The sequence below is a fragment of the Lontra canadensis genome, unplaced genomic scaffold (assembly GCF_010015895.1).
Source record: "Lontra canadensis isolate GAN:19392208 unplaced genomic scaffold, GSC_riverotter_1.0 scaffold1, whole genome shotgun sequence".
NCBI classification, from domain to species: Eukaryota; Metazoa; Chordata; class Mammalia; order Carnivora; family Mustelidae; genus Lontra; species Lontra canadensis.
The window spans coordinates 65,634,889-65,649,364 of NW_022630995.1; the positions used below are offsets into that span (position 1 = coordinate 65,634,889).

Genomic DNA, 14,476 nt, shown 5'->3' on the forward strand with positions numbered 1-14,476 from the left:
TTTAAGACTTTTTATCTTTGACTTCCTAAAGTTTGAAGATGATATTCCTAAGCGTCATTTTTTTTTTTAAGATTTTATTTGCAAGAGAACTAGTGCGTGGTGTGCACACACATATGCATGAGTTTGGGGGAGACGCAGAGGGAGAGGGAAAAGCAGGCTCCTCACCAAGCAGGGAGCCCAATGCAGGGCTTGATCTCAGGACCCCAGGATCATTACCTGAAGTGAAGGCAGATGCTTAACCTCCTAAGCCACCCAGATGTTCCTCCTGGGTATCACTCTTTTGACATTTATCCTGTTTCATATCTTCTGAGCTTCATCTGTGGCTTGATGTCTAACATTAACTGGGGTAAAGTCTCAGTCATTATTACTTCAAATATTTCATCTGTTCCTTTCTTTCTTTCTGCTCCTCCTGGCATTCCCATTACATGTGTATTATGCCTTTTATGGTTGTGCCAGTTTTTGGATATTGTTGTGATTTTTTTCAGTCTTTTTTTCTCCTTGCTTTTCAGTTTTAGATATTTTGTCATATTCTCAACCTGAGAGGTTCTTTCCTCAGCCCTGTCCAGTCAGTTTATGAGGCCATCAAAAGGATTCATTTGTTTTGTTTTGTTTTTTTTGGTTCTTCTCACCCATAGCATTTCTTTTGATTCTTTAGAATTACCATCTCTCTCTTTAACATTATCCATCTGCGTTTTGCATGTTGTCTAACTTTTTCCATTAAAGCCCTGAGGATACTAATCACAGTTTTTAAAAATTCCTGGCCTGATAATTCCAACATTCCTCCTTTTACTCTGCTTGGTCTGGGAGGCAATGGCGAGGGTTTGGAGAGGGCTGACACCTCGACTTTAATTTTAAAAGGATCACTCTGGCTGGTGTGTTGAGAAGAGACTGTAGGGTCAGAAAGGCAGAAGCTGAGACCAAGTATCAGCCAACTGTGGTCTTCCAAACGAGAGGGGTTGATGGCTTGAGCTATGCTGAAGGCAGTGAGAGGTTAAGATTCTTTGCATTTTGAAGGAAGATCTAAAAATATTTGCCCAAGTATGTGGGATATAAGGAATTAAAAGTCAACTTTAAAATTTTTGGCCTGAGTATTAACTGAGATGCAGAAAGAAAAAATAGGGGCAGGGTAAGTGTTAATAGTTAGTTTTGACTGAGTGTGTGTATGTTTGTGCATTTGTGCATGCACACGGATGGTTTCCAAATAGCAATGTCAAGTGGGCAAGTGGAGAATGAGCAGCAGTTCAATGAAAAGGTCCAGTCTGCAGATCTCAATTTGAGAGACAGCAGCCTGCTCCAAAACATGTTACTGGGTAAGATCATAAGGGAGTGATACTCCACGGACTGAGCCTTGGGAGGATTTCAATATGAAGAGGTCTAGCAACTGAGAGGCAACAAGTCAAGCAGTCTAAGGACAAGCAATGAAACAGCAGAAAACCCTGGAGGGCGCTAGTCTAGAAGGACATATTGACCCTACGATGAGGTATGTCATGTGCAGCCCACAGGTGTAGTAGGGTGAGGAGTAAGAACTGACCCTGGTGATCTTGACAAGGGTGGCTTTCATGAAGTGGTAGAGGTGAGAGCTCAGAACCCAGTACATAATTCACTCAAAACTTACTTGTTTAAAGAGTAAATGACACAAACGCAATACTGCACACACACCGTGTACCTCCAAACACAGGGCCTCACCCACATTTCACTAAACACAACAGTGCACACACACATCCCATGAACCACGTGGGTGAGCTATCAATACAAAGGCTCCCTTCTCCCTAGACAAGATTCCCTGGCTTGGTCTGAAGATCACAAGGTGAAGGAGAGAGAGAAGAATGGGAACCGCTCCCCTGGTGTCTCGGTCACCTTGGACTGCTATGACAAAATACCATAGTCTGGGTGACCTAACAACAAACACTTATTTGTCGGACTTCCGGAGGCTGGAAATTCCTAGACCAGGGTGTCAGCAGATTCGGTGACTGGTGAGGGCCCTTCCTGGTCTGTAGATGGCTATCTTCTCATTACGTACTCACGGGCCTTTCCCTGATACATGCACTTGAACAGAGAGATCGGTGCCTCTCTTTCTTTTTATAGGGACATTAATTCCATCATAGGGGCCCACCCTTACGATCTAATGTAACCATAATTACCTTTCAAAGGCCCTACCTCCAAATACCATCACACTGGTAATTAGAGCTTCAATAATTAATAGGAAGAGGACACAAACATACATGTCATAGCAGCAGGCTTGGGCACACATGCTACTGAGCCAGAGAAGCCACCCTGCCCCTCAGTAAGCAGTCCTTGATTCCAAAATTCTCCACCGACACATCACACCAAAGTCCAGCTCCAATTTTCTGAGCTGTCCCTTCCAGGGGCAGTCAGCCTCAAGATGAGCTGGGTGGTGCTCACCATACCATTTCAAGACAGGAAGACCAGAGGGAAGAAATCAGGCAAGAAAAGGAAGAGCACACACATTTAGTCATGGGACCATACCCAATATCAACTGTGGTTGGCATGGCCCAGGCTACTTACATAGAAGACCCTCCACTGTGCTAAAGCCTGAGGGGGGCAAAAACAAGAGGCACAGTCCACTAGGGTAGTATATTGTGTCCCAAAAAGTAGAGACGGATGTGGGGCCAAAGCTTTTGAAGTCCCAAAATTTGAAGGTCCCCCCTCTATAGGCTGCCTTCATCTATTTTAAAGGTATAGGTTGAATTAGTACCTCCTCAAAAAAGATGTTTTATTAGAGTCCTAACCTTCAGCTAATCCCCACCCTTCAGAATATGATCGTATTTAGAGACAGGATCTTTATAATACAAAGGTAATCAAGTTAAAATGAAATCATTCAGGTAGGTCCTAACCCAACATGATTAGTGTCATTAAAAAGGGGGACATCTAGGAGCACCAGGTGGCTCAGTTGGTTAAGTGTCTCACTTGATTTTGGCTCAGGTCATGATCCCAGGGTTCTGGAATCAAGTCCCACATTGGGCTTCCTGTGGGGAGCCTGCTTCTCCCTCTCCCTCTGCCTGCTGCTCTTGTGCTATCTCTCTGTCAAACAAATAAAATCTTTTAAAAAATTAAATAAATAGAAGAATGAGATTATTAGATTGGAGAAACTATCAAAATCCAGCTACATATTATTTATGAGACATACCCAAAGCATTCAAAAAACACACCAAAAGGCAGGGTGAGGGAAAACGGCAGAAATTCGCGCGCGTGCGCACACGCACACGGGCAGGTATAATAATAGGCATGTCCAGGGGCGCCTGGGTGGCTCAGTGGGTTAAAGCCTCTGCCTTCAGCTCAGGTCATGATCCCAGGGTCCTAGGATCCAGCCCCGCATCAGGCTCTCTGCTCAGCAGGGAGCCTGCTTCCCTTCCTCTCTCTCTCTCTTCTCTGCCTGCTTCTCTGCCTACTTGTGTTCTCTGTCAAATAAATAAAATCTTAAGAAAAAAAATAATAGGCATGCCCAATGAAAATATAACTTAAGGAAAACTGAAATGCACTGGTGGGGACAGAGATGCACCTTACCTAAATAATTAAAAAAACAATAACCCAACAAGAAGATAACTGAAATCAGTAACTAGTAAATACTTAACAGTGTCTTGGAAATAAAAATCAACCAAATCAGGAAAAATGAATTTAAATATCCACTGCCTTAGTGGGAGATTTCATCAAGACTTTATCATAAACTGATTATCAAACAGACAAAAAACAATAAAAATAGAGTCTATTTATATAGTAACAATAGTAAGCTTAAGCTAAAAGACGATCGCACAGGATCTTACCCAGCAAATAAAAACCACATATTCTTCCTAAGAACAGATAAACATTTATAAAAATTGACCAAGTACCAGCTTACAAATATATTTCAACGAATACCAAAATACTGATATTATGAAGACCATCTGATCATCTGTCATTAAATCACCAATAAAAAGGATCATTTAAAAAGGTGCCATGAATTTATAATTTCTTAAAAATCACAGTCAAATAATCAAGGCTTAACAAAGAAACCACAATCAGAATCATTAAACATAACTGAGATGAAAAAACCACATGAAGAAACTTGTGGGTTGCTGTTAACACAATACTTAAAAGTCAGAGTCTTAAATTTATTTATTTTAAAACAAGAAAGTTTAAAAAGTATGGGTTAAGCAGTCCAAATGAGTAGCTAGAGGCAAATCAAAATAAAGAATACAATATAAGCAGAAATTAATAAAACAGAAGACAGACATAATTGAGAAGAGCATATGAAACCAAACTCTGGTTCATTGAAATGATTAACAAAAATCTTCTGCAAGCCTAACAAAAATAAAAGACCCACACAAATAATATTCTAAATTAAAAAGATCACAGTTGCAGTTGTAAAAATAGAAAGTGTTACAAATAACATTAACGCCAAATAAATCTGAAAGCTTAGGTGAAAAGAATTTTTTCAGAAAATCTAAGTTACCAAACCTAACTCAAGAAGAAACAGTCTCGGGCTGCCTGGGTGGCTCAATGGGTTAAGCCTCTGCCTTCAGCTCAGGTCATGATCTCAGGGTCCTGGGATCGAGTCCCGCATCGGGCTCTCTGCTGGGCAGGGAGCCTGCTTCCTCTCCCTCTCTCTCTCTCTCCCTCTCTGCCTACTTGTGATCTCTCTCTGTCAAATAAATAAAATCTTAAAAAAAAAAAAAAAAAAGAAGAAGAAGAAACAGTCCTGAAGGTCACAGTAAGTATTAAAGAAACTAAATTGATAATAAAAAAGAACCATCCCTATCCCTGCTTCCAAGTCAGGAGGGTCGGGGAGGGCCAGGGGAGACCCCAAACTCAGGCATTTTTGTGGGCCAGGTTTACCAAATCTTTCAGGAACAGAGAGGCCCTATGTTATAAAATGTTTTTCCTTTAAAGAAGTACTTTCAACAGACACAATTTTCACAATAACTGCACCAAGCTTAATAGTAGCACTCAATGAAATGTTGCAAATGTATATATACCCGCATAATTACCAGCTGGATCAATCAATACACGTTTTTAAAATTTTTTTTTAAAAAGATTTTATTTATTTATTTGACAGAGAGGGCACAGAGGGAGAGCGAGAGGGAACAGCCGACTGCTGCCGAGCAGAGAGCCCAACTGGGGCTCCATCCCAGGACCCTGAGATCATGACCTGAGCTGAAGGCAGATGCTTAACCAACTGAGCCACCCAGGTGCCCCCATACACATTTTCATCACCCCAGAAAGTTCCTTCCTGCCTCTTTGGTGTCAATCCCTCCCTTCTTCAAGGCAATTACCATTCCAATTTGTATTATCATGGATTACTTTCACATCATACCTCTGGAATCACTGAGGATCGCTCTCTTCTGAGTTTTTCCTTAACCTAATGCTCCTGACACTCATCTATGTTCTTGCATGTATCAGCTCTTTTTCCTGCTGCATGGCATTACACGTATCGGTACTGCATTATCCATCCTCTCGGGGAGGAATGATTGGGCTGTTTCCTGCCTGAGACTGTTATGAATAAAGCCCCGAAAAACATTCTAAAATGTGGGCCTGTGCCCTTTGAACGGGGGACATCTGGAGGAGAATCACCAGATCATAGGGCAGGTGTGTTTATCAGACACTGCTGGGGTCTCCAGTTCCACATTCCAACAGGTATTGTGTGAGAGTCTGGCTGCAGTTACTCCACATCCTCCCTCACACGTGGTATTGTCAAGGGACACATGTGGCCTCCAGAAGCTGGAAAGGGCAAGAAAATGGATTCCCCCATAAAACCTCCAAAATGAAATTGTGATAGCGCTCCAACCGGTCTGAAGGGCAAACTCATTTCAAGCTTACTCACTCTCGGCTTGCTGACCTAACTCCCTCAGTCTGTAGCAGACCCAACCTCTTAAGATTTGCAAACCACTGGCCTTCAGAAGTGAAGGACCAAACTTTCCCAGAAGACAAGGCCTGACCACATTTAAAAAACAGCTGTCACTGATGCCAGCAAGTCTATTCAGGGTCCCAACATTGGACTCACCATCCAAGCACCTGCTTCTCTTGCATGCAGCCCCCTCCCTTCTCCCATGTCTTCCCCTCTAAAATCCTTCCAGCTTGGCCTGGACAGGGAAAACGGTTTTTGAGATGTCTGTCCACCTGCCTTCTAGGTTGCCAGCTTCCTGACTAAAGCGACTTTCCTTTCTCACTGTCACTTGTCTCTAGAGTATTAATTTTTGATCAGCAAGCAGACAGACCTGAGTTCAGAACCGGTTCTCTGTCCAGTAACATTCTCCCTAGAAGCTCCAGAAAGGAACGCAGCCCTTCTGACATCTTGATTTTAGCTTAGCAAGACCCATTTCAGACTTCTGACCTCCAGAACTGTAACAAAACAATCTGTGTTATTTCAGGCCATTTAGTTTGTGGTAACTTGTTAGAGCAGCAATAGGAAACTAACACAGCAGGTGAGAGAATGGGAGATTTGTGCAATGTATACTGAGTATCCAGATTACATAAAAAGATGCTAGAAATCAGTAAGATACTCTGTCCTCATTGGGCAGAAGATACGACAAGCAATTTACAAAGAGGAAAGTTGAATCACCCCCATTACAAAAAGATGTTCAATTTCCCTGGTAATTAGGAAAATGCAAATTAAAATAGTGTTATAGACTGACTTGTACCCCAGCACCCCACTCTCACCTCCAAATTCACATGCTGAAGTCCTAACCCCAATGGAACTATAACTGGAGTTTGGGCCTTCAGGGAGGTAACTAGGGTTAAATGAGACGGTCAGCCAGGTAAGGCTCCAATGTGACAGGTGAATTCTTAAGAAGAGTCACCAGAAAAATCTGTTTCTCAGCATAAACAAGAGAAAAGGCTATGGGAGGACGCAGGGAGAAGGCAGCCTTATATATGACAGGAAGAGTCCTCACCAGAAATCAGCCATGCTGGTACCTTGACCTTGGATTCTTAGCCCTCAGAACTGTAAAAACAAAACAAAACCAAAACCAAAACTGAAAACAAAAAACCCAACCGTTTCTGTTGTTTAAACCACCCAATCTGTGTTATTTTGTTATGACAGCCCAAGCTGACTAATATAAACAGTAAAATAACACTTCATGTCTTTTGAGCAAATGTTTTGGGAATCTGAGAATTCCAATAATTTTTTAAGTTAAAAAAATAACCAATACAGGAATTTAAAACAGTGATGTAACTACATGAATGAGGGAGAAAGAAGATGGAGGAGCTAGTTTAAGGGAGCTACGCCCGCATCCAACATCATAAAGCTAATAGAAGTCTAAATGGATGAGCACTATTCTTTAGAAATTCAACAGTAACTGCCAGAGTAACAAAAAGAGAAGTCATGGGAAGAATCAGTGCGGCTGCACCTGAGGGGAATGGGGTCTTCGTCTGCTCCTGCTGCTGTAACAAAATACCATACATGGGTGGGGGGAGTGGGGGTTATAAACAAAACTTCTTTCTCACAGTTCTAGAGACTGGAAGTCCATGATCAAGGTGCACAGACAGCATCTGGTGAAAGCCTGCTTCCCAGTTCACAGATGGCTGTCTTCTCAATGTGTCCTCATGTGGCCGAAGGGGTCAGGGAGCTCTGTGGGGTGTCTTTTATTATTTTTTTTTAAAGATTTTATTTATTTATCTGAAACAGAGAGAGAGAGATCACAAGTATGCAGAGAAGCAGGCATAGAGAGAGAGGAGAAAGCAGGCTCCCCGCTGAGCAGAGAGCCCAATGCGGGCCTCGATCCCAGGACCCTGAGATCATGACCTGAGCTGAAGGCAGAGGCTTAACCCACTGAGCCACCCAGGCGCCCTGGGGTGTCTTTTATAAGGGCACTGATCCCTTGTATGAGGGCTCTACCTTCATGAACTAAGCACCTCCAAATACCATCACATCGGGAACTGGGTTTCAACATGTGAACTGGCAGGGCAAGCAAAGGGATAAACATTCAGTTTAGAGGAAGAAAAGGAGTATGAGGAAGGCTAGAACTTTCTGTCAGAAGTCCTTTTATTCTCTGATTTTTAAAGTTATGGATCCCTTGGAAAATTTTTTTTAATTAGTAGAACAGAACCAGTCACGAATTCTGTTCCTAGCTTGATGAAGGGACATGAGGAGGCTGTCCTTTTGAGATCATGCTGTGTCTAACCCAATGAAGCACTTGAAGGAAAGAGCACTGAGCATGCTAGGCAAATGTAATAAAAACAGGGAGCAGAGAGGCTCCAAATTCTTTCCTTCTAGAACCAGAGTGACATCAGGAAGGCTCTGCCCCTTGGCCAAACGCTTCACCATCTCTTTCAGCTCTTGTATGGACTCCTGATATAACTCTGCACAACGCTGTTGGCTCTGCAGTACTCGGGGTGCAAACACACACAATGTCTCCGAAGTTTTCCTTGTCAGATGAGAATCCAACGGCCCCACCTTCCCCGCCACATCACAACTTCTATCAACTGTGCTTTCATGCGGTCCAACCAGCCACCCGACATTCCTACATCTAGAAAGCTAATTTCATGCCAGAAGCTAAAGACAAAAGATCAACCTGTTTTCATTAAAAGCAGCAAACTGAGGAGTGTTTCGACAGCATTACATGACTAGTTAGAGCATGTGTTTGGGGCCAGAGAGACCTGGGCTGAACCCCGATGCTCCCATTAACTAGTGATGTGACCTTGAGCAAGTCACTTCTGTTTCCCTCATCTGTAAAAGTGGTAAGAACACTTGCTCCTAGAGGTTGGTGGTGGGGTTGGGGGCGGTGGTATGGGATGCAATCAGTTCAGCAGCCCTGTCCAGCTGGCAAATCTAGTACACACAAATGCTCACAAAAAAATATCTAGGATTACCCTGCAAACGCTCAACCACAATGTCTCTGCCAGGAAGTGAGACAAAGCAGCACAGGAGTAAGGGGGCCACAAAGATAGTATTGCCATGTGTTCTTTGAACTAGGAATGCTCTTTCAATTTGGTAAAAACAAATAGTTTCCATTCTAAAAAACAAAAAACACAAAACACATGTGTTTGGCTTTTTGCTAACATCATTAATTAGTTACGGTTGACCCCACTGTCTTTGTTAGTGATGAGCATGTAAATACTGAAAGAGGAACTAGAGGTTGCACTATAGATATAATTACATTTTAATACTGATTTAATAAAAACAGAAATATTAAATTTAAATAAAACAAAAGGCACTCACTAGTGACATTCCAAAGGTGAATAAAATCTGTTTTTGTTCCCTATTTCCAGACCACTAAAAAGACCGCTTAGGGCGCCTGGGTGCCTCAGTGGGTTAAGCCTCTGCTTTCGATCTCAGGGTCCTGGGATCGAGGCCAGCATTGGGCTCTCTGCTCGACGGGGAGCCTGCTTCCCCCTCTCTCTCTGCCTGCCTCTCTGTCTACCTGTGATCTCTCTATCAAATAAATAAAATAAAATCTTTTTAAAAATTAAATAAATAATAAAAAGACAGCTTAGTTTGAAACCTTAATTTCTGGTTATCATCGGTATGGAAAGAATTCCTAAGATGTGCTCTTTTGTCCTCAGTCACGGTCCGCATTTGTAGAGCATCTACTGGGTGAGAGGACGGGGAGGACCGTGTGGGGATCCTGGAATGGAGGTCTAGGGCTGCATTTTAAACCGAAGATTAAGAGAACAATTCTGTGTTTTAGAAAGAGTGTTCTAACAGCACTGGAGATGACAAAGGAGAAGAAAGTCTGGAAATAGACCAGCAAAGAAATTCTGTCCCTCAGTCAACTTAAGAGCTATAGAGAACCACGGCATTGGGGGAGGGGGTGCAGGGTGTATGTGCGCACTAGATGAGGACAGACAGGAATGGATGTGAGAAACAACAAAGCTTAAGGCTAAATGAGGTACAAGGACCGCCCAAAAGTGAGAATTCAGAAAGAGGAAAGCTATGTTTTTGGGAAATCTAGAATGAGCATGGACTGAGACAAAGAATGAGATTCAAGGTCAATGAACACAACTTCATATTCAAGTGCCAACTCTTCATCATGACACTGGACGTAACAACAAAATCTACAGCCACAACTACTCTATTGAGCACTTTCTGAGCACCAAGCACTGTGCCACATTATCCCATGCAATCCTCTTAACACTGAGAAGTAGAATTATCATCAGTCCGGTTAGAAGAGGTTAGGAGGAGGTTACAGGTTAGGAAAGGAGGGACAGGACTGGCTGGGATATTGCCCATAAAGAATTTAGCATGTTGCCTGGACAGAGGAAATGGGCACTGATGTTAGCTATCCTTTTCAACCACTAGGCTCTACAGCAAACTAGGAACACACTTTATTCCCTCCAAATGCAGCCAATCCTTTCATTTTTAGTATGAATTTCACCTTCTCTTTCTTGAATTCAGCAAAATAACAAATCACCCCCTTAGTCTCTAGTGGTTTTACCAAGTACAGACTATATGGCTAGGCAGCACTGAAAGGAATAAAAAATCAAAGTAAACCTATGCCTTGTCCATGCATGCACAGATTACAATTTAGCTGGATAATCACTGACTATGCCATGTTCCGAACCCCAAGTTCCAAATTCCCTGAGGGCAGAGAGTGCACACTCTCCAGACCAAGCTACGAAGACGAAGTAAACCAGATTCTGGAAGGGTGGAAAGAATCCAACAAGAAGAAAGCAAGGAGGACCTTATGCACTGAAGGCTGGAACAGCCAGCAAACAAGAACAGGTGCAAAGAACGCAAAAGTGTTCATTTTTTTAAATAACAAAAATGCATTAAGTAGCTCTTAGGTGTGGGATCAAATGAAGTATGATGAAGGAAAACAAAAAATATTAGCTACTATACTTCCGGAAGCAAAAGATTTGTAAGCTACTTCTAGAAACCCCATACAACCAAAATCCTGGGGAGGAGGCCTCAGTAAGAGACAGTATGAATGATACCAGATGTATTAACTATGCAGGAGATGCCAATCAACTGCTAAAAATACCATCGGCTGAAATCTGAAAGGAATACTACACGTAAGACCAAATCCACACTCGATGTACACACCCTTATTCTTCCCTCTGCATTCATGCTGCCAATTTTTCCAAGAGACAAAACGGGGTGAAAGTCTCCTCGGAAGTAGGATGTGAAACAATTTAAGGTTATTATTTAAAGCTATGAAAGGTCACAAATTGTTTAGCAAAGGTGTAACACAAGAAAAAATTCTAGGGGCGTCTGGGTGGCTCAGTGGGTTAAAGCCTCTGCCTTCAGCTCAGGTCATGATCTCAGGGTCTTGGGATAGAGCCCCGCATCAGGCTCTCTGCTCAGCGGGGAGTCTGCTTCCCCCTCTCCGCCTGCCTCTCTGCCTACTTGTGATCTTTGTCTGTCAAGTAAATAAATAAAATGTTCAAAAAAAAAAAAAAAGAAAGAAAAAATGCTAAATGTTAAAAAAAAAAGTGATTGTGTTTTATCAACAGTAGGATCATTTTCTACTTCCTTAAAGTGTGCGTGGCAAAGTGACAAACAACTTTTTCAAGGCAGCATTATCTGCCAACATTCCTGAAAAGGAGCAACAGTTTTAAATACCTACTGCTTGAGAACAAAAACAGAGAGATTGATTTTATTTGAAATAAATCTAGAGAATGAGTGGACTCACTCATAATATTAAATCAATAGTGTGATTCCCAAGGCCAGCATATAACTGCTGTACTATGTACACTCCTCTCAAATGTTTATTTTCTAATACATGAGCCAAAGAAACTAAATGAGGAACTAGCCATGAACTGGTTCCTCATTAGAGAGGTCCAAGAAGACACTTCCTAGGGAATACGTATGAGCTGCTAAAGCAAATAAAGTTTCAATTTGGGAGAACAACCCTAAGTTATAACCAACACTCACCATATATTCATCTTTCTAATATCTCATATTTAACTTCTCTAAGCATTAACCACACAGACGTAACAACTCTTTCTGAACACAGGAGTAAACATTCCCTGCTGACAAACGGCAGACCTCATAATGATCATACCAGTATGGGTTAATACTTTAGAAAACAAAAATTAAAACTCTTTAGAAAGTATCACTGCTGGGGTGCCTGGGTGGCTCAGTCTGTTAAGCGTCTGCCTTCGGCTCAGGTCATGATCCCAGGGTCCTGGCATTGAGGCCCGGATCGGGTTCTCTGCTCCTCGGGAAGCCTGCTTCTCCCTCTCCTCAGCCCCTGCTTGTGCTCTCTCTCCCTGTGTCAAATGGATAAATAAAATCTTTAAAAAAGAAAGAAAGAGGGGTACCTGCGTGGCTCAGAGCGTTAAGCCTCTGCCTTCTGCTCATGTCATGATCTCAGGGTCCTGGGATCGAGCCCTGCATCAGGCTCTCTGCTCGGCAGGGAGCCTGCTTCCTCCTGTCTCTCTGCCTGCCTATGATCTCTGTCTGTCAAATAAAGAAATAAAATCTTTTAAAAAAATAAATAAAAAAGGACGGAAGGAAGAAAGGAAGGATGGATCACTGCAGTCTTAGGCTTTATGACAGGAAATACTGGTTCTATGTATTTCTTTAAGTAATCTCTATATCTCATGTGGGGCTCCGACTCACAGCCCAGAGACCAAGAGTAAGTAGCATGCTCTTCTGACTGAGCCAGCCAGGAGCCCCTGGTTTTATGTATTTAACACTTCGAAAGCACTTACATTTTACCTCCTCATCTAGTCTCTACAGCGTTGTACAGAAATCTGCTTGACAGCCTGTTTTCGTACATTACACCCAGAGAGGATGATACAGTGGAAAGAAAACAGGCTGAGGTTGGGTCAGAGCCAATTTCCACAAAGGACGATTCATCTCTGTGACCAACCTGGAGTTCAAAGTGAGAAACACTGGACACAATCACATGTTCCACTGAAACCTACTGCTGAGGTCACCCCACCACCTTAACAGAAAAGTAAGACCCTATTCTCTTCCCACCCATCTTCAGTCTTCTATTCAAAATAATTCAAGAGAAGATCTCTATTCTCAACTTTTTTATTTTTAAGATTTTACTTGACAGAAAAAGAGATCACAAGTAGGCAGAAAGGCAGGCAGAGAGAGGGGGAAGCAGGCTCCCCACTGAGCAGAGAGACAGATGTGAGACTCCATCCCAGGACCCTGAGATCATGACCTGAACTGAAGGCAGAGGCTTTAACCTCCTGAGCCACCCAGGCGCCCCTCTACTCTCAACTCTTCACAGAAGAGCCACTTTAGAAAATAAAAGTTCACTACTTCTTAAATCTGGATCCTTCCATTTAAACCCTCACTTGAGCACCTAATTCTCGGCACCAGTCACTGTGACTTCAAGAATTCCTTTCAAATGTTTCTGACCCAAGAGCTCCAGTGGGTTGAGGAACCAGGCACTTTGGGATCCCACCTTTCCTCATGAAAGACACCTAGGACACAGATGGGAAGGGCGGTGGATTCAAAAGGAAACAAACCCCAAAGATCTGAAAAGAGCTGTCTTCCAGGTTAACTTCTTCCACAAAACGTTACTTGCTATTCCAATCACAAGAGAAATTCACTGGCACTTGCCAACGGCACCCTGAGTCACCAGGAGCACCCCTTCCTGGCCCTGGGACATTGCACATAACCCCTCCCCCCACCCCCGTGGTCTTCCATTCGGGAGTTCTGGCCACTGTGCCCGTCGGGCGGGCACGGATCGCGGTCGCAGCGCAAGGTCGCAGAACCTGCTCCATCGCCGGCATCAGGCCCGGGGCTGAAGAACCGCAGGTGGGCAGCTGGTCGCCGGCTCTCCAGCCTCCTGGGAGACACAGGACGCTACTAGCGACCTCCGAGCGGAAGGGCTGAGCCAACCGCTACCTTTCCGAATTCCTCCTGACCTGTTTCCACTCCACACACCACAAAGTCACAGACCAGACCTAAAATCAGGACGCTGCGCCCAAATACCGATCCGCGGACACTACAGGACGGCTCTCGCCCAGGGCAGCATAGACCACAAAGGCACGGTCGTTTCCTGCCGGCTTCGCTCGGTGCTCCCGCCTCCCCGTCCTCGGGGTAGGACACTGCTCGCCGGGCGTGACGAACTGGACGGTGCAGGGGGGGCGGCAGGTCCACGCAGCAGGCTCAGACTAACGAGCGCTGGGCGCAGACCACCTATACCTGGGGTCCCGCGTGCTGAGAGAGTGCAGGGCAGCGGACGCCTCGCCGACCCGCGGGACCGAGAGCGAGGCCGCGCGGGCCGTGGGGCGGGGCTCTGTGGGGATCCGGGCTCTTCGGAGGGTCCGGGTGGGGTGGGAGTCGGGCGCCCGCCGTGCACCCACCTTGGCGAGCTTTCAGCAGCAGCGTGTTGGCCACGAAATTCTCAAGTTCCACAGCCCGCAGGCGCCGCCGCCGCCGCCGCCGGGATCCGCGGGTGCGAGGAGGGGACGGCGAAGGAGAGGGCGCCGCCACCTCCGCGCATTCCTCGCAGGACGCCACCTGCTCCGGCGACCCCGCGCGGGGTCCGGGGGAGCTGCCCCGCCGCCGCCGCCGCCGGCCCTCCAGTTGTGGCTCCTGCCGCTGCCGCCGCCGCTGCCGCCGCCGCCGCCG

At 44.5% G+C, this 14,476-nt stretch overlaps 1 protein-coding gene across 4 annotated transcripts in view; it reads right to left on the bottom strand.

Annotated features, from left to right (window-relative positions):
• Positions 1 to 14,450, bottom strand: part of GRK4 (G protein-coupled receptor kinase 4) — a 93,213-nt gene extending 78,763 nt beyond the window's left edge. For 3 of the 4 annotated variants that reach the window (XM_032855928.1, XM_032855942.1, XM_032855933.1), the window contains exon 1: positions 14,209 to 14,274. The gene's annotated coding sequence lies outside the window, so the exon portion shown is untranslated. Of the gene's footprint in view, positions 1 to 14,208 lie in introns of all 4 variants that reach the window. The other variant, XM_032855952.1, reaches the window with a different exon arrangement.
• Between the last annotated feature and the right edge of the window lie 26 nt (positions 14,451 to 14,476).